This window comes from Sinohyriopsis cumingii, chromosome 12 (assembly GCF_028554795.1).
Source record: "Sinohyriopsis cumingii isolate HCF-2022 chromosome 12, ASM2855479v2, whole genome shotgun sequence".
NCBI lineage: Eukaryota > Metazoa > Mollusca > Bivalvia > Unionida > Unionidae > Sinohyriopsis > Sinohyriopsis cumingii.
The window spans coordinates 24,759,779-24,780,613 of NC_142972.1; the positions used below are offsets into that span (position 1 = coordinate 24,759,779).

The 20,835-nt window shown below is 33.1% G+C and overlaps 1 protein-coding gene across 2 annotated transcripts in view; it reads right to left on the minus strand.

The window, feature by feature from the left end:
• The window catches only part of LOC149786114 (ribosomal protein S6 kinase 2 alpha-like), a 136,781-nt gene that overhangs the window by 93,627 nt on the left and 22,319 nt on the right, over nucleotides 1-20,835 (minus strand). The gene's annotated exons all lie outside the window — the stretch shown is intronic.

Sequence of the window (20,835 nt, forward strand, 5' to 3'; positions counted from 1 at the left end):
CTGGCAGTGAAGTTTTCTGTCAAGAAATCTTTACTAAATGGGAAAGTTATGGAGCATTTTTTTTAACAGCCCCCTGATGCATCTTTTTTAACTTTGATCACTGAAACAGCACTAAAAACCACCACAATCTATAGTTCAGACCACTAACTTTTTATGCATAGATATCATTGTTTTAAAAATTAATTGTTTTGGGTACTAGATGGCCCAGTAAACAACATATCTAATTCCCGGCTGAAAAAGTATTTTTAAAAATAAGATGTCTCCAAAGCAATAAAATACATGCAGTCATCTCATGATGGGAAGGCACAAAATAATTTTGTCCAGCCTTACACAGTTACAAACCATGTGAAGTTAAAAAAACTTGGATAAAAATCACATAAAACATGTAAGAAAAATTCTACATTGATGTTATAGCCAATGGATATATCTCAAAGTATTAAGTACTAGGACAAATGTAGGGGATACTCTGATGCTAATACCATGCTCACAATCAGAAGTCCAAGTCTAATATTGATCCTATGTTTCTGGTTAAGAAAACATTCTTTCCAAACAGTTTCTTTCTGACGGAGGACCTCAAAATATAATTCAAAATGTGCATGACAGTTATACAACTAAACTTGCACCTGACATCATTCTACACCAGAGACTGAAAACAATGGCAATATTTCAAATAATATCCTGTACCAGATATAGCTATTCCTTCCTCAAATTAACAGTTCCAAGCCAAAAGAAACATTTGCTTGTAGCATGGCTAAATGAAGACGTTACATCTATAAATTTTGTTTTAGTAGTTCTAAACTGTTATAGCTAATGGGAAATTGTAACATACAAATCAACTACTTTGCAACCAAATTAAAATCTAAAGTGTTGCAAGCATAACTTACAACCTGGACTTTTAATGAACCATGTATCTTTTGAAGTCATTACAGTGAAACCATAATTGCTATGTACAACTTTGCCAGTACATTTAATTACTTTTCGAGAAGAAAGTACTCGTTAACACACTTTTCCATAGGAAAAATGTAGTGCTGTATATAACAATCAAGCTTATCTTGAATTTAAACTTCAATGTGTGCTTAGCATCAACAGATTTTGAAAATAAATTCTAAGCAACAGCAGTGCTGGACAGAAGTTTCAAGAGAAGGTTATATATTAACACAAGCTAATTTAATATACAAATCAAAGATAGAATGGTTGATACAAGCACTTTCCAAAATATCTAAACCCAGACACAGAGGCATATGTCAAGACAAAGTTTTTATGGAATCAAAGAACCTTGATTATGTCGAAATTATACAAATTAAATCTGCTAAAGGATCTCCTATGTGAGACATTTTCACATTTGCTCACCCTTCCTTCAGCCAGTGGGTGGATTTTTTCCATAAAGGCATATCTGGAATACAGTTAATTTCCATACCAATACTGAATAAATTGTTTGCTTTCAATAATCTATTTTAGCCCTGAATCAAGTTCTAAAGCTACATGTACTGGCAAGCCTAGAATCAAGTTCTAGAGCTACATGTACTGGCAATTCAATCCAAGACTTATGAAATTCTGTACAAAAGACTTCTCAAATCAAATGAAGTCATTGTATACAATCATCATATCTTTATTTGTATTTGTGCAAAAGAGAGCATTTCTGAGGAAAGGTTTTGGCAAATGTGACAATGCTTGAAGATGGAATTAATATGGCACTCATTTTGTACTAGTTGGGCTAGACCAACATGGGCATGTGAAAAAGCTTGCCAGTAGCTTCCTTCGGGTAAGTGGTTCTTCCCAGTGTTTTTCTGAGTTCTTTCTCCACCAGATATACTGACCATAATGTATAGCCTATCATGTGCCAAAATATGGAGTTACAACCACAGCAATGCAGCAGCAACACCACCACCAACAAAACCTCTTTTTAATAATAGCAGCCATATTTGATGGAATGGCATTTGTACAGATTTCAAATATCTTCATGCCAGGATGCTTTCCGAGTACTATAGTCAAATTATATTCTACCATTTTGGAGAACAAGTCAGTTGAAGGTTTTATTCTATTTTTTTGTAACAGTGGCCATGTAAGGTATGGTGGTGAATAAGCATCAGCTCAACAAACACTGAAAGCCCTCTATTCCAGGACAAGTTCTGTTTCAAATTTAGTCAAATTCTGTTAATTAATGGTTTTTGAGAAGAAATAAATTCAAGGTTTTTCCAGTTTTCAGTAAATGCAGCAAAATATTTAATAGCAGATCAGCATCTTTTTAACAATTGTGAAATGTTTTCATGCCAAGATACTTTCCTTCAAATTTGAGGAAATCCTATCGAAATGTTTCAGTGAAATCTTTTAAAGGATGTTCTATTTTCAGTAATGTTGGCCATATCTAATGACTAATTGTCATCATTTATATAAATTTGAAAGGTCTATATGCCATGATGCATTCTCTCAAATAAAATAAAATTCCACTCAACAGTTTTGAAGAAAAAGCTGTTTCAAGTTCACTTTCTTGGTAACAACAGCCATACCTCTATAAGAACCAACAATTCAATTTTCTCTTTTGAGCCAGAACTTTTTTCCTTTTACAAAAATATGAGGTATATTAGTTTAAAATACTTCTTTTTCTTTCTACTCTTTCCTCTGATCAAGAAAATTAAATTGTTTATTCTTAACTTGGGAGGCTGTTGATGCTTTCTGTCAAATTTGGTCAGTTTTTTTGAATTGTTAAAAGAATTTTTGTCCATAAAGTGATAATCAACTGTGAAAATTAAATGATTTCATTTACATAACCATAAACCAGTAATAATCCAACTATTTTATGACCATAAATATCACACAATGGAGTCCAATGCCCTATGGGAATAAACTCATGCATGAAGTGTGCCTGCGCCAGCTTTAACCAAGCAATCATAATTTGATGAAAGAATCAATACACAGAACAGGGAGTATGGGATTATATACATGTATTATGCAAGCTATGAATTGACCTATGAGTTATTCAAATGGACACAAAACTAATCAAAGGATATACACTTCCTGACCAACGGTCCCCACCAAGAATTAATCCAGGGCAACAGGGATGGAAAGCATAGAATATTCCAAACTTGAAGTGAACTGGATGTGATGTGTTTTGGATTTTTAACATTGCTTTAACAATTTTTCAGTCATATCGCTATAATGTCTGCAATGTGGCAGTTTATAGTGATGTCAGGCATTGGGGCATCATGCCGCAGACAGGTAGTATGATGTACCACACAGTCACATTATCCTGACACCAGGCCAACCAGTCCTAACACTAACCTCTTAATGCTGAGTGCTAAGCGAGGCAGCTGTTAGTACCATTTTTGTAAGTCTTTGGTATGACTCGGCCAGGGATCAAACCCACAACCTCCCGCATCTGAGGCAGATGCTCTAACCACTAGGCCACCAGAGCGGGCAAAAGTGAACTGGATCAAAAGGCAATCAAAAAAAACACAACAGATGGAATCAAAGCTTTAATCAAATGGAGTCCTACATACTGACCCAATGGCTCCACCCAAAGACCAAACCCAGGGAAGCAATAGTACAATAAAAAAAATTCATTGTTTTGTTACATTATTTTCCAAACAGAACAGAGTGTGGAAATAGAAATGAACAAAATAAACTTTAACCAAAATATGTCCTCATAATTCATTGCCTCACCCGGAGGCAAAACCAAGGGACAGGACTGTAACTGAGAAAGTGAGTACATTATGATACAATATTCAAAATATGAAGTGAATCTGGTAGGAAGTTAATGAACCAGTACTAGAAAAAACTTTCAACAAAAACTTCAATCAAAATGTATCCCCACTGTAATTCTTGACCCATGGGGTAAAAATAATACTGAGAACAGGAGTATATGTTATGATGTTACTGGAATAGTCCAAAGATGATGTGAATTGGAAATGGGTTTATCCAGCAATGATTTTGATTACCTGTCTGCTACCTTAACTGCCATTCATGGAATGACAGTTACAAGTGATTAAATTAGATAGAGAAACTTTCCAAGACAAAATTCATGTCACATTATATAAACAAATGCATCAAAGTCTTTCTTTCATATATGTGCCAAGAATACAAATAAATCTAAAATAATTGGATGGCTATTAAACTTTCATGTTTCAAGACCAATTTTTCTTTGAACAATAAACAATCCATCTTCTGTCTCAGTCTAATAGGTTCTTTGCAGAACTGATTATTCTGGGGGACACATGACTTCAGCACACAAAAAGGATTCCCAAACTTTTAACTATTGTCAGCTGACAATTATATAGGAATTATTGTATACCAGACACTGAATTGTTAACAACAACACATGCCATCAACATATTCATTGGGGAGTCACTCTGTAGTAAAATCAATACAAAAGACATTAAGCCCTTTTTGATGAGTACTATTATCTGTGTGTGTGTGTGATTTAGATTTTTAACGTAGCTTTAACAATTTTTCAGTCATATTGCTACGTCTGCAGTGTGACAGTTTATAGCGATGTCTATCACTGCATGGGACATCATGCCAAAGACATGTAGCATGATGCCCCACCCAGTTACATTATCCTGACACCAGGCCAACCAGTCCTAACATCAACCTCTTAATGTGGAGTACCAAGCGAGGCAGCTCAGTTAGTACCATTTTTGTAAGTCTTTGGTAGGATTCTGCTGGGGATCGAACCCAAGACCATCCATATCTTAGGCGGATGCTCTAACCACTAGGCCATGTACTATTATCTATTAAATTACAATTACAAAGATAGACCCCCATAAAAATTTGTTGTCATTAAGCCAGACTACTTCACCTTTTAAGACAACATGGTTGAAAAGATAATGCATCTGAATGTAAATGAAGTTATGGACAATGCATGCTTTCTATTGCAACACTGCTTTGTTCAAAAACACAAAGACTTCACTTCCCCTGCAAGAACAAATTCTTGACTAAGTTCATGAACACTTCATGAATTTTGATGTATCATGCATGAGGTTCATGAATATACTAATGAGCTTTTATTATAACTTAAAAGTTCCTGAAATGTCACGAATTTGGTTCATGAACAATTAAAGTACTTTTGATGCACCACTAAGATATTTACTGAAAATGCTGATGACATTTCTATACCACTGTATTCATACAATGTTCAAGAAAATTCATCACACACTTCCTCACAATCAGTGGTATAGTGCTAAATAAAGAGTGAGAGAACACAACAAATGCAGAATGCCTGCTACTCAGACACAGGGGTCAATGGTGAGCAGAAACAAGAGAACATGCAAAAATTAATGCTGCTCCCACATCACAACACCCCTGTTCACAGTATTTTTTAAAATAACTAAAGATAAATGAATTAAAAAATGATATGAATACTGTATAAATGTTTGTATGGATTTTTTATTTAATACTTGTTTTCTTAACCAAAAGTAGTTTGGGATTAATTTGGGTAATTATTTTCTGGCCACCATGAAAATATACTTGCTGACGAAGCTTTCAATGTCACTGTTCTAACGTTTTCATTAACTACATTAATGACTTTTTTCTAACGTTTTCAATAATTACATTAATGACTTTTTTTCTAATGTTTTCATTAATTACATTAATGACTTTTTTAAAACGTTTTCATTAATTACATTAATGACTTTTTTCTAACATTTTCATTAATTACATTAATGACTTTTTTCCTAACGTTTTCAATAACTACATTAATGACTTTTTTCTAACGTTTTCAATAATTACATTAATGACTTTTTTTCTAATGTTTTCATTAATTAATGACTTTTTTTTAAACGTTTTCATTAATTACATTAATGACTTTTTTCTAACATTTTCATTAATTACATTAATGACTTTTTTCCTAACGTTTTCAATAACTACATTAATGACTTTTTTCCTAACGTTTTCATTAACTACATTAATGACTTTTTTCTAACGTTTTCATTAATTACATTAATGACTTTTATCTAACGTTTTCATTAACTACATTAATGACTTTTTTCTAACGTTTTCATTAACTACATTAATGACTTTTTTCTAACGTTTTCATTAACTACATTAATGACTTTTCTAGCATTTTCATTAATTACATTAATGGCTTTTTTCTAACATTTTCAATAACTACATTAATGACTTTTTTCTACCATTTTCAATAATTACATTAATGACTTTTTCTAACGTTTTCATTAACTACATTAATGACTTTTTTCTAACGTTTCCATTAACTACATTAATGACTTTTTTCTAACGTTTTCATTAACTACATTAATGACTTTTTTCTAACATTTTCAATAACTACATTAATGACCTTTTTCTAACGTTTTCAATAATTACATTAATGACTTTTTTCTAACATTTTCATTAACTACATTAATGACTTTTTTCTAACGTTTTCATTAACTACATTAATGACTTTTTTCTAACATTTTCATTAACTACATTAATGACTTTTTTCTAACGTTTTCATTAACTACATTAATGACTTTTTTCTAATATTTTCATTAACTACATTAATGACTTTTTTCTAACATTTTCATTAACTACATTAATGACTTTTTTCTAACATTTTCATTAACTACATTAATGACCTTTTTCTAACGTTTTCATTAACTACATTAATGACTTTTTTCTAACGTTTTCATTAACTACATTAATGACTTTTTTCTAACATTTTCGTTAACTACATTAATGACTTTTTTCTAACATTTTCATTAACTACATTAATGACTTTTTTCTAACGTTTTCATTAACTACATTAATGACTTTTTTCTAGCGTTTTCATTAATTACATTAATGACTTTATTCTAATATTTTCATTAACTACATTAATGACTTTTTTCTAACGTTTTCAATAACTACATTAATGACTTTTTTTCTAACGTTTTCATTAATTACATTAATGACTTTTCTTCTAATGTTTTCATTAACTACAAACGCTGTTGACCTTCAACCATCACCTGTTGCCATCTTGAACAAACCAAAATATGTAAACAATGATTATCATGACTGGATGTTAGTGAAAGATAATGTGATATGATTGGTTAATATGCATGGTTTCAGCAGATAAACCTCCTTTTCCAAAAGAGCATACAAATGGTTCAGCAACAGAGTAAAACCCTTGACCAATAGACAGATAAATATCATTTCTTTTAGGTTGATACAAGTACCAAGAAGAGATTATGATGAATATAAAGGAAATGATTTGGTGAGAACAAAATTAGGAGGAAAAGCGTAGCCAGCCAGGCTTATCCAAAATTCTGGTGAGTATCTTGGTCATTAATTATTATATTTCTGTGGAAGTTATATGAATACTTTATTGGTTTTTAAGTCATTTCTTAGTTATAACCAAATAAACAACACATTATTTTTTTTCAGACCCAATTTAGAGCTGCTCTTTAAATTTTTGAAAATCACTAAACAATACTACTTCCTACTCATTCGAAATCATACCTCATCTTTCGATCTCAATAAAAGGCACTGTACTGCATCTACTATAGGAATTTTGATGTTTGGTATATAATATAAATGCCCAGTAATTTTTAGATTTTTTTAAAATCATTTTTTTAAGTGTAAGGGATTAAAAATTTTGAGTTGGATCATTCCAGGTAAACAAAGAGAGGGACAATAATTATATTTAAAACTGAAAACTGCTGATCAGAGGTTATCTGTACTAATAAACTAACTTTATCTTACTTTCAGATCAGACAGCAGAAAAGTAAAATAATTAATGTTGGCAGGTAAAGGAAGAAAGTCTGAAAAATGGAATTTCCTATGGCCAAGATGGAAGAGACATTAAGGAGTGACTGCTGCAGCAATGTGAAAGATTCAAACTGTGATCAGATGAAACAGCTAAATTCTTAGATGGCAACATTCAATAGTGACAGTGGGCAGGGTGTCATTAAATTGTTGGCCCAAAAAAAGACGAGTTATCCGACAGGTAAATCTTGGGAAAAAGATCAGTAAAGTCAGGAGAACCCCAAAGTCAGCCCCTTACATGTCAAAATTAAATATGCTTGAACAAATATTTAAACACAAATGCCCCAATATCTCTCAAATAATGTTCATAGAAACAAATAAAGAACATATGAAATGTGTCATGAATAGAGTAAAAAAATGAATATCAACTGCCAAATTACATTTCCTTGTTACATTTTAGAAATTTATCTGAAATTAAAGACTGTTTGATGATAATATATGTTGCGTTTCTTTTACTGTTCTAAAACCCCTACCGCAATGTTACTTTATGTACTGTTCTAAAAACCCTACCCAAATGTTACTTCATGTATTGTTCTAAAACCCCTACCCCAATGTTACTTCATGATTCAGGTGGAGATGTTACTAAAGTATTTATCAGTTCATCAAATAATCCAAATTTATGGAGGAACTGTTCATGAACAGTCATGAATCATTCATGAAAAACTTTATTCATCATAGTTCATGAACCAAACTTGTGAACTTTTATGAACTGTTCATGAATTCAGTTCATGGAAATTTCATAAACTGTTCAAGAATAATTTGCGAAGTGTTGGTTAATGAACAGTTCATTAATTCAGAATTAAATTATTATTATGACTTGACCATTTTCAGTTCATGCATATTTATGAATAGTTCATGATCCTTTTGATGAATTTTCATGAATGTTTCATGAATCAAGTTCATGAATAATTCTTAACCAGGTTCATGCCAGTTCATAAATTGTTCATGATCATTTCAAAGGGATTGGTATAACATTTCCACTGCTACAAGTCACCATATACTCTCCTGGAATGAACCTAACATTCCTGATACATGCAAAATATGCTCCTGCTTGTGTTCTATTCTAGGATACATGACTGCAGGATTCAGCTACAGCAACTTCTTAAAGTTGCACTGAAAACTAACTGAATGCACATATCTTGCACATTGTATTTCGAATCCAAACCTTAATTTCTTCAATAAAATGCTCCTAATATTCAAATCTACCAGCCCTTTTTTATCGGGAGGAGGGGGAGATTATGACCCCTTAAAATTCTCAGTTCAAGAGTAGACCCAGTCACTTCAAAACTATGGCATGCAAGAATGTAGCTTGAATCCATCATGTCAAATTCTCAGTTCTATAGCAGACCTTGATAGCTCATAATAATATTAATAAAGACTTTATTTAGAGAAGGTAACTCAATTAGTTACAGAACTTGTCAACCTTGAGGCCTTCTGTCTGTTATGTACAATATATACAGTATATATAACATGATGTGAAGAATCTGGCTTGACACTAAATAATTTTTTTAAAATTCAAAGTATCAAGCCTGGAACAACACATGCACAGGCATCTGTGAAAACACAAACGTATATAAAACAAAAAATATCATTATGCATTGAAAATCTCAACTATGAAAATGATGCAAAATTACAGAAAAGCAGGCGGTATTTTTTTGTACTAGAACTGTTCAATTTTTTAAAGATTTCATCCAGTTAAGACAGTGATTATGAAAAGAAAAAATGCTAGGAGCCTGCCTTATGTCACTGGGAATGTTGTTTCATACCAGTGGACCAGTTTATTGAAAACTTTTTTTAAACAATTCCTTCTTTGGTCTTGGTATAATGTAATTTTTACTTCTTATGGAGGGGGGCCCCGAGTGTCTGAATGGTCTAAAGTGCTCTTCGTTGGGGATCACTGCCATCTCACCTCTGTCTGTGTGGGTTCGAGTCTCGGATTTGGCCAATGTGGGTATGTGAGAAAGCTTGCCAATTGCTTCTCGTGAGTCGGTGGTTCTTTCCGGGGTTTTTCCGGGTTCTTCATCCATCATTAATACTGGCCGCCATGTATAGCCTACTGTGTGCTGAAAAATGGCATTAAACCCTACAACAACAACTTCTTATGGACCTTAAATTCTGGAGTACCATCAATCATCTCTTTGGTGAAAGATATTGCTTAGATAGACAGGAATGGCTTTTCTGGATACTTTATACATCAATTTGGCCTTTCTAAGAAATATTCTTTTATGTATTGTTAAAACCTTTATATTATTCATTGCATCCTGAAAATTTTCTATATTTTTATCTAGAATTAAACGGCAAGCCCTCTTTTGAAGTGTTAAAAGTGTTGTTATGTTTGAATTAAAGATACTACCCCAAATTACATTACAATAGTCCAGATATGTCTGAATATAACTTTTATAAAAGATGACCCAATACTGAAGAGGAATGTATGTTTTGATTTTCCTCAGTAGCCAAAGATAAGAATTAACCTATTTTGAAACATGTTTAATCTGAATAGACCAAGTAAGATGAAACATTAGTCTATATATAGTTTCCAAATAGTCAATTACTTCTGATGAATACATTATGATGTGGGTATTATAAAGTACTTCAAAACTATGGTATGCAAGAATGTAGTCTGAATCCATCATGTCATCAAATTTCTTCCATAATATACATCATTAACTGTCAGGCATATGTCCATCATGTCATCAAATTTCTTCCATAATATACATCATTAACTGTCAGGCATATGTCCATCGTATCATCAAATTTCTCCTATAATACACAAGTACATCAATAACTGTCAGGACTATAAAAGGTGTATCAGACCTTTACTTAATATTTCAAGTTTTCAAATGTTTACTAACAATATGCTGGGTAATACTGGTAGGTTCTAATGGTTTACCTGGAAATGCTCACAAACCTATTTGTTTTTTCTTCTTCTATTTTAGACACTCTTTAGATAAATAACATTTTTGGCAAAAAAATCCTCAAAGGGGGTAAAACAACACAAATTAAAACAAAACGAAAAACATGTTCCTCAACCGAATGACTCTCATTGGGCTAAAAGATTTTCTAGAAAGCCATGATATGATAGTTTTTTTCCTTTTTAACTGAAGAGTGTAGAAATATATCACATACATTAAAAATAACATGGTATTTAAAGTTTAAAGCAATTATGTATACAAATACTATTGGTATATCAAATTGTGATCTGCAGATGGTGCAATGATACGCTTATATAAACATTCTCATGACCATGTGCAGCTGATTCTAGATCAATGATCAATTTCCACACATTAATCATTAGTGGCATATGAAACTAACAATAAAAGGTATTAATAATCCCAGTTTTCTAAATGAATTTAATATGGTACACATTTTCATCGCAATCCTTTCTGCTTTCTGTTTCCCCCCTCCCCTCTCATGCATAACAGACAAACTACGCATAAATGTGGAGTGAGTGAGAAAAGGAATTTGGAAAAAGATTAAAACCTGAAATAGAAATTACACCAAATAAACTACAAAAACAAGTTTGTCGTAACAATATGTGTACACTTTTGTTGGCATTTATCTAGGCCTAGTCTGTTGGTGAAAACTTATGTTGATGTAGCCATCCATTTAGAGAGGAGTAGCAACACAATGTAATATTTTCAAGATGGCTCCTATGGTGGCCATACTGGACATCAGATTCCATGTTCATTTAAGATTAACTGGACATCATAAGAAGTCTTCTGGTGAAAACTCCACATCAATATGACTTTCTTTTTAAGCAAACTTGTGATAACAAATTGTATAAAATCAATGCCATAGTGGCCATATTGGAGGTTAAATCAGCATCATTTTCATAGGAACAACTTTGCTTCATAACAATTCTTTTAGTGAAAATCCCACATTTTTATGACCATTCATTTGGGAGGAGCAGCAATAAAAAGGTTTAAAGATGGCTGCCATGACAGTCATTATGGACACCAGATCAGCACCATTTTTATTGAGGATAAACAATATATCACAAGAAGTCTTTTAGTGAAGAACCCATGTTGATATTACACCAGATAAACACAGTTTTCATTTAGGAATCAACCTGACTTCATAACCAGTCTGTGAAAACCCCATGTTAATATGACCATTCTGGAGGTGTAGCTATAACAGATTTTCAAGATGGCTATCATGTCAGCCATAGTGTAAACCAGATCAGCACCTTTTTCTGTTAGGACCAACCAGACTAAAAAGACTTTTTTGAGAAAACCTCATGTGGATATGAACATCCATTCAGGAGAAGTAGCAATAACAAGGCTCTCAAGATGGCCACATTAGATGTCTGAGCAACCCAACTTTCACCTGGGACCATTTAAACTAAGGGATGAATGTCTGTGCTAAGATTCATAGCAGTCCTCCAAGTAATTTAGAAGGATTAGCTGTAACTTATGCTATGGACAAAGAGATGATGGATGGACAACAGACCATCCATCAACTCTTCTGGTCCATGACCAGTAGTGCCAATAAAGAACCTAAAGCATATGGAAATCAAGAGCCCTGAGCCAATGATTTTGAATATCAAAAGAAGATGGTGGGACAAAGCCAATGAACTCTTCAACAAGAAAACACTACTTTCTACAAAAATATCTCCAATGCTTTTTATTATACATGTTATGAAAACAATTGCTTCAAGGTTTCTCATTCCTGTATTTTCATTCATACCTCACTGCACATCAGCAACATCTGTCTAGCATTAAAAGTATCATTGTCAAAATACTCTGTGTCAAAGTTGGTCAAATTATGTTCCTTTCTTGGTGGAGATAAAGTTCAGAAAATGTTTTTCCACTCTTAATAGTGGTAGCCATATTTAATGGTGAAGTAGCATCATTGGTTTAATCTTGTAATGTCTTCAAACCAGAACACTTTCTGTCAAATTTGGTCAAATTCTTTAGAAGTTATTAATGGTTTAACTATTTTAGCAACAGCTGCTACATTTAATGGCAAATTGTCAAGATCTGTACAAACTTAAAAGCCCCACTTGCTAGAACATTCTGTCAAACTGTTCATAAGAACTGCTTATTTAAAGGATTACTATTTTTAGTAACAGTGGCCATATTTAAAGGCAAATCAACAACCTTTATATAAATCTCAAAGATCTCAACACCAAAATGCTTCTGTCAAATTTGGTCAAATTCTGCTAACTTATGAGAATATTTTAAAGTTTTATTTATTTTGACTAATGGCACTCATATTTGATGATGGATTGCATCAGTTATGAAAGCCCTTTATGCCAGTCTGTTTTCTGTAAAGGTTAGTCTAATTCTGTCATTTCAAGTTGTTCTTGTCTAATTTCAGTAATAGTGGCCATTTTTATGGCAGATCAGCCACACTTACATAAATATGAAAGACCTCTATGCAATGTCATAGCCCTCTGTGCTAGAATACTTTATGAAAACTTCGGCAAAATTCTTTAAGTATTAGGTTTTTGATATAACAAAAATCAATTAACCTTTTTCCTATTTTAGCAACCAGTTATATTTGTATGGAGATCTGCATAATTTCAACAATAATTTGAAAAGCCTTCATGCCAGGATACATCCAACCAAGTTTAAGCAAATTCTATCCAGTGGTTTTGGAGAAATTGTTGCTGAAAGACTTTCCTATTTCCAGTAACAGTGGCTTTATCTGACTGGTATGATTTGGACTTATTTTTAAAGGTTTAAGTAACAGGATGCTTCCTTTCAAGATTGGTAAATTCTATTCAATAGGCTTAGAGGATATCAGTTAGATGCTTATCTTTTTTTTTATTTCATTGCAAAACAGCATCATTTCTACAAATATGAAAGGTCTTCAAGCCAGAATGCTTTCCATCAAATACAATCAAATTCTGTTCCAAGTTTTGGAGAAATTGTTTAAAGGCTTTCCAATAATAAGTAATAGTGGCTACATCTGATTGCAGATTGACATCATTTTAAAGGTCTTTTAGAAATCATGCTTTCTGTCAAGTTTGGTCAAACTCTATTCATCCATTTTTGATAAGGCGTTTAAAGGTTTTTCAATTTAACTAAATATTACTTTTCTCTTTTTTTGCAATGGAGGCCATATTTAAACATGGATCAGCATCATCTTTTGAAACTTGAAAAATCTTCCCAACAATATGCTTGCTGTCAAATTTGATCAAATTCTGTTCCAAGGTTGCAAAAGAGACTTCATTTAAACGTCTGAGCTTCACCAGGGTCATCCTAATGGAAATCTGCATACAAAATTTTGTACCAATCAATAATAATAAAGACTTTATTAAGAGAAGGTAACTCAATTACATGTAGTTACAGAACTAATCTACCTTGAGGCTTTCTAGCTACTGTGTACAATATGGCAAAATCTGATAAATTTGGCTTGGCACTAAAGAATTAAGGGATTCTAAAAATCAAAGTTTCAAGTATAGAACATATGCACCAACATCTGTGAACATGCAAACATATAAAAAATAGCATCCTGTATTGAAAATTTCAATTGTGAAAATGATGCAAAAGTACAGAAAAGCAGGAGGTATTTTTATGTTACTAGAACTGTTCAACATTTGAAGCATCAATAACGAAATGAAGGCATGCTAGAAGCCTGCCTTATGTCACTGGGATTTTATCCCATACCACCAGTATATTGAAAACTTTTTTTAAACAATTCCTTATTTTGCCTTCTTATAATTTAACTTATATTCTAACAGACCTTAAATTTGGAATACTATCAGCATCTCTTTGGTGAAAGATGTTGCTTAGTAGACAGGGATGGATTTTCTGGAAAATTTGTTCTCTCAAAGAAATATACTTTCATATTGTTAAATTTTTATATTATTTACTGCATCCTGGAAATTATCTACACACTGATCAAGAAGTAAATGGCATGCCCTCTTTTGGAATACTGATAGTTTTATTACGTTTGAATTTGAGGTATTATTCCGAATTATATTAAAGTAGTCCACATATGGCTGAATAAATTCTATAAAAAGATTACTGTACTGAAATGGAATATAATATGTTCTGATTTTCCTCAGCAGCCAAAGATAAGAATTAACCTATTTTAATGTGAGTACACCAAATTTTATGATGAGATATCATAGTAAGGTTCACAATGTAAAACAGAACTTGGAGTCTGTTGCCATCCAGCCTTGATATTTTTGTTTTGTTGTAACTAATAAGGCTGCTGCTTTTTCTGTACTTATAATCATACTCCTTGCACTATACATCAAGTCTATTAAGATGATACTGTAAGTTATTTTCAAGTTTGGGCTTTACCCAAGAAATATAATTTCCTATCTGAAGAGTAAGTTTTTGATAAATAGCATAAATAACAGGGGTCTGAGAATAAAGCCCTGTGGTACTCCACAATTAATATTTTTATTTTCAAAAAGCTAACCATTTAAGGATACTTTAAGCACTATCAGTTAGCTAAGAAGTAAACCAGTTTAGGGAGTTTTCACAGCAATGATATATTTTGAGTTTTACAAGCAAATTTCATGCTATGAAAGACAAAAAGCTTTAAGAAAATCAGCCATTATGGTGCCTACCATTTCTTCTTTATCTAATGCTTTCAGCCATTTGTCAATCACAGATATTAGTGCAATTTTACACAAGTAATTCTGTAGAAAGCAAGAACTAATACTATGAAGATCACAAGTGTTCAAATAGTTGAGAAAAGAGTCATACATTTTTCTAGCAATATGGAAAGACAAGGAAGGACAGAGATGGGTCTCATATTATTTACCTCATTTTGTTCCAGCTTTATGCAGTGGAGTTAAACTGGCAGGATTCCATGTTTGTAGAAATTTATGAGACTTAATATTTTTGTTGAAAATGAAAGCTATACTCTCTACTGCAGCGGGAACAGCTGCCTCTAGTAACACTTGTCCAATCATATCAATTTCTGTAGCTTTATAATCAACCAATTTTTTAAAATAAATTTCAAAACAAATTCAGGATTCATTTCAGTAATTTCAAACTTTATATTGTTAGAGAGTTTTTTTTAACACAAACATTTTTGAGTTCCTGATGATCAGATGAAACTTTAAGTTTTTCAGCAATCTGAACAAAAGACATCAAAAATATTTGAGATATCACTTGGATTATCAGCTATAAATGACCTCATGACTGAGGGATATAATTTCCGTTTTACTCTTACCATGCACCAAACTGTAAAATCTCTCCAGATAGCTTTCAGGTTATTTCTATTTTCATCCAATATTTAAGTAGTGTGCTTGTTTGGCTTTATGTATCATTTTATTAACATTATTCCTCCAAATTCTATATACAGCTTAATTTCCTACAGATTTTAGAATGTCTCTTTGCTTTACTGCATCTAAAATTTCTCAAGAGATCCAGCCTGGCTGGTGATCTTTATTTGTCCTGTGCATTTTTAAAGGGGCATGTTTGTTTACTGTCTCCATGAAAAGATCTGTCCATGTACCTAAAACATCAATAATACCTTCAAAGATTTGGACTGTATTCCATGGAATCTATTTCATATCTTCCAGGAATTTAACAGTACCAAAGTTTTGAAAAGATCAATAACTAACAGAAGTTTTTGTAAAGTTATAAAGAGGAATTTAAGGTCAAAGTTAAGCTGGGCCTACAACTCCATAAAATTTAGGAAATAAACTGATGAAAATCATAGTAACCTTCTGTATATGCTCACTTATAAGACGAGTCCAACTGCAAACAATAAAAATTTTGATCTGCCATAGCATAACACACCTGCAGACCTGGAAATATGTTGTTTGTTCTACTGATTACTGCTAACAAATTGCACTTACTTAGATCTGCCAGCATATTATATGATGACAGATCTGGGTTTATGCAGTTTACAGATGGACTCAACTTATAAGCAAGTACATACAGCAGTAGCGGCCCCGAGTGGCCGAGTGGTCTAAAGCGCTCACCGTTATGGATCACTGCCATCTCACCTCTGTCTGCATGGGTTCGAGTCTCACATTTGGCCAATGTGGGTATGTAAGAAAGCTTGCCAGTAGCTTCTTGTGGGTTGGTGGTTCTTTCCAGGGTTTTCCCGGGTTCCTCCTCCACCATTAATACTGGCCGCCATGTATAGCCTGTCCTGTGCTGAAAAATGGCGTTAAACCCTACAGCAACAACAACATACAGTAGGTATTCTAAAAGTAAAACCTTATGCCAAATTTGGTTTTAATATATGAAGTCTGTGAAAAGTTACTGAGACAAAATTTATGACCAAAGTGGCAGGATGGGCATGGGTAACATCATTATGCCCTGATCCACTGATATGTTGAAAGCAAAATATTCTGCATAAAATTTAAACAGTTCAGGTTTTGGAACTGTTATCAAGCACGTAGGGATTATCATCAGGGATTAACAATAAAGCTAATTTATTTTTAAATCTATCTGAAATAGACTTCTTAAATTTTTCTCTCTCTATCCTCCTGTCCAATCTGAAAACATGAACTAATGAATCAGGAATGGCATATATTGACATACAATGTAAATATCCTCTACAGTTAAGCCAACTCAACTTAACACTCCTGTATATTCTCAGCACATGGATTCAAATTTACTGGAGCCAGGTTCTGCTGATGATATAATAATAGCTTTTCTGTATTAATGTATAAAACTGGCATAGCTTGAATTGCAAGCCATCATGTTTACTCCAGTACAAGAATTCTTTGCCAAACTATTTCTGGTTCACTTTTAAAGAAATACACTGTACTAACTCAAGACTCCAAAATCCTACCCTCCCATTTTTTGTTCACTTGTTTCAAGAATTTAGTTTTCTAGTGAGATTGTTATTGTACCAATATGCAAATTATTCACGACTAGTATTTCCTTATGAGAAAACAAAGTGCCCATAAAAATTCATTGGCAGACAGAAATCAATTCTATATCATGTATTATTCTCAAAGCCCATGGCATACTCCGACCTTTTCACCAATGTGGGCGTGTTTGTCCCTAAGTATTACAACTGCCCTGTGGTCCAGAAACATTGCTTGTTTATACAATGTTATTCTGAGAATTACAGTATTATTTTATAAGCAAGATTTAGAAAGCCATTTATGTCAGCCAGTTCCTTTCTGACACTGTATTTTTCTAGACACTGGTTTCAGTTTTTTTTAAAAGTACATTTATGTACAGACTTGTGATAATTCTTGATTTGCGAATTCCAAAGTTTTAAAAATAATTCCTGATATTACAGGTTTCTGTCATAAATTCCCACATCTGAACCGTCAACAATTTTGTTTTCCTTCAAATATATCAAGTCTGACCCAACAGAACTTTTCCATTAGTTTTAAGGCATGCGGCCATCTTCATATTAGGTTATTGTCTGGTAAGTTCAGTAAATATATTGTGCAGCAATGTAGGAAATATTCATACACATTTATTGTAAAATGTTATTTAAGTTGACAGTGCTACTGAAAAGTTGTTAATTGACAAAACCATGATGTAGTGCCAGAGGGTAGTTATTCACATTATGCAGAGACTTTCTAAATCAAGAACCCTTCCTAAAATTGATAAGTATATTATTTCTTGGACATAACTATCTGAACATAATTTATCACTTTAATGAACCAAAATATGCCATTTATCATGAATTTACAAAAACTGTTTCAGCCATGCAGTGCAGCATTGTTTACCTACATAATTGCATAATCTTGTGGCCTACTTTCTGAACACAACTGAGTTCACATATGACTTTTACCTTGTTGCTTGTTTTATGTACTCGTTCAACCTGCAGCATCAAGGAAAACGAGGGCTGCAAGGTTCTGGATGATGTGACAAATGGCCAAGAGAAAAGTCCAGTTTGTAACCAGTCATGACTACCCAACATATACCCAATTAACATTGGTTGCCCCAGAATCTTCATTTTGAATTATCCCAATCAAAAGTTTGTAGATCTTGGTTACCAGATTGTTTCTCTTTTGTTCATTCATATCCAGAACATGCTACGAGATCAGAACTCATTTCAGTGAATTCCACAATATTAAGATATGACATCCAATTTCAACATACATAATGAGTAACAATCCATAAATGTAACAAGCAGTTGGGAAGACCTGGGAATATTCGGACTAAGTGTTGCAGCGCTTTTAATGATACAACTGTTCCCTGCTTGGGGAATTAGAAAAGCGAGAGAGTTCATCTTTTCATATTTAATTCAATAACAAACCTTCTAGTTTTACTTGCTGACTCTCTCCTTACACTACAGTTGACCCAAGCTTATAAATGATCCTAGGGGACCTCAGAGAAAGCATTCCCCAACATATCTATATATCTGTATCTATCTGTGGTTGGGAGCCACAGAACCCTACCGTGTAACAGACTGAACCATGTTATAAGCATCTAGGTCAGTTAGCTGAGAAGATTATGCATGTAAACCAAAATATTTGCGAGGGGGGAGTAGGTAATAAATGCGGGTGGTAAAATACGTGCTTATTGGCACAGTTATCATCTTAAATTGATGTGTATTATATGAGAAATACACATGTAGTGAAAACGGAAGGCATATATAATATTTTACTTTATTTAGGGAACCATGGATTGGTACACATACGTGTATCCAGTTTACATATACAGGTTTAATGTATAGCATGAACAGAGTACCAACACAGTGTACTCACCCGCAAATCTTATCACATACATTGAATCCACAATACAAGTAATTCCATTTAAAATATACACAGACACAGATTTAAAATATTCAATAATTTTGTCACAGGTCATGTAGGTCTGAATTCAGTGGAAAAACATAGCATAATCACGTAACGGATGATGAAGCAAATTTACTTTTCTGTACGTCCCAAGTCGGTACGTTTTAAGCTGCCGTAGGTAGCGTTCATAAGCATAAACTTTTTCCCTGCAAAAAGGAAACTTTCATAGCACAAGCAAACATGTTCCAGTAACGTTGGCAAATGAAAACATCCATCAGATTACACTGCTTTTATTTAAGTTTGGTACTGACTTCCTTTGAAGAAATATTCTTTGTTTTTATTGAAGACTGTAGTCGGTTTTCTTTGATGAAGGGTGCATACGTTATTGAAGTCACTGCTAAAGGACAGCTTTGAAGAACCAAACAAATGGTCATTTCTTGTTGTGGCAGCAACATCAAATAAATGTAGTGCATGATTGAGACTTATTTTTTTCAATTTGCTGAGTACATTTTCATAATAATCGGTGCATCAAAGGTAATCTGTTTCCTTTGAAATTTCAGCAAACTATTCCTGTTCCTCCCTACCTACTGAATAAACCAATAAGACGTGGGATTTTTTAAAAACATTTGTGGTAGCAGTGTGATGCTGCCTTCTACACATACATAAGTGCAGAATTTTTGTTTTGAACTAAAGGTTAGTAAATTTCAATTACCAGATTATTTCACTTTTTTCATTCCAAAACATGTCACTGGATCAGAACCATAATTTTACCTATTTTCTTACTGACGGTCATCTTGATCATTCAAAAGCTTGGTACTGCTTTTAAATGTATTTCAGCATAATAAGTATTTGTATACTCCAATGTCTGTGCATCATTGAGAGATAACCAGTGTGCAGACAACTCATCCATTTTCAATGTGACAGGTATGTATTCCTTCCTTAATTGAGACAATTTTCTTTTGACTAGCTGTTTGGATAACTGACAAGACATGCTGGTAATGACCAATATGCGCACTTCATACTCTGAATTACTTGAACTGATTCAGCTTGGAGTCACAATGGTCTAGCAAGAAATGCTAAATGACTTTCTGATAAATGAATCAAGATTTTTATGTTTAATAATTTAGCTCCCTTTTTATTTAGGAGTAAGGGTGAAAAACCCATCTTGATATGATGACCTATTCAGGAGAGTTAATAACAAAATCTTCAATATGTTCGTTGTGGCAGCCAGATTTGGAGGTAGGTCTGCACCATTTTAATTTAGGACCAAATATATATTATGATTAGTCCTCTAGTGAAAACTCCATATCCATATTACTTTCTATTAGGAAGTGTAGCTGTAATAAATTTTGAAGATGGTTGCCCTAGTGACCATACTGGATCTCAGATCTACACCAGTTTCATTTAGTACCAACTAGACAACATAAGAAGTCTTCTCCAGCTAGACATGACATGAAGTCATCGATGAA